Here is a 1,225-nt window from a genome sequence, read left to right on the forward strand (position 1 = left end):
AATGACAGTCATGAGGGCGGATGATATCCTGGTAGGGTCATCAAATGAGGCCATAAGAGTTGAACTGAGGATTATAAAGGGGGTAATCACATTACTGGGAGTGGACTGCAAGTCCCCTCTCTAACTCTCAGAGAGATGAAAGAGTAAGTGTGTAGGGTTGGAAGTATAGAAACACAGTAATAGTGGGGGTTTCACCTCCCATATATTGACTGGGATAAATTCAGAGCTCAAGGTCTATAAGGCGCAGAATTCTAAAAAATGTATTCAGGGGAACCTTTCTTTAGTCAGAAGTAGGAAGTGTTACAAATTCCAGACTTTATAAAGGTGGTAATGGTCCCCCTCAACTTAAGATAAAAATGTGAATTCCAGAACAGCCCTCGCTCGGAGATAGGCTTCTGTGATCTGGTTGCTATGGGGATGAAACGCAGAATCCTGTTGAAATCAAGTGGCTGTTTTCATACCTCTGCACAGTGTCTGACAGTCAAGTGACAGGTAACCTGGGAGACACAAACAGAGAGAGAGAGAAACCGGATACTGCTGTCGGAGGAACAGCATGCTTGGGATGAAATGTTTTCTGTTCAAAAGGAAGAGGACAGATCAATGGGACTCCTGGAGATTTAAAGAACAAGGAGTCACCTAGTTGGGCCTTGCTGATCAAAGTTGCACAGGGCACAGGATGACACAATAAATGGGAGGATACTGAGAGGGAGCGAGGGTCCTGGACTCAATGTCCACAGATACCTGAAGGTATCTGGATAGGTTATTAAAGGTGGTTAAAAAGCCAACTGAATCCTTTCATTTATTGTAAGAAGTCTTACAACACCAGGTTCAAGTCCAACAGGTTTGTTTGGAATCACTAGCTTTCGGAGCGCTGCTCCTTCCTCAGATTCAGAACCTCAGAAACGCTTTAGTAAAGCGTTTGATAAGGTTCCCCACGGTAGGCTATTGCAGAAAATACAGAGGCTGGGGATTGAGGGTGATTTAGAGATGTGGATCAGAAATTGGCTAGTTGAAAGAAGACAGAGGGTGGTGGTTGATGGGAAATGTTCAGAATGGAGTTCAGTTACAAGTGGTGTACCACAAGGATCTGTTCTGGGGCCGTTGCTGTTTGTCATTTTTATAAATGACCTAGTGGAGGGCGCAGAAGGGTGGGTGAGTAAATTTGCAGACGACACTAAAGTCGGTGGTGTTGTCGACAGTGTGGAAGGATGTAGCAGGTTACAGA

Source organism: Scyliorhinus torazame, chromosome 15, assembly GCF_047496885.1.
Source record: "Scyliorhinus torazame isolate Kashiwa2021f chromosome 15, sScyTor2.1, whole genome shotgun sequence".
Taxonomy (NCBI): Eukaryota; Metazoa; Chordata; class Chondrichthyes; order Carcharhiniformes; family Scyliorhinidae; genus Scyliorhinus; species Scyliorhinus torazame.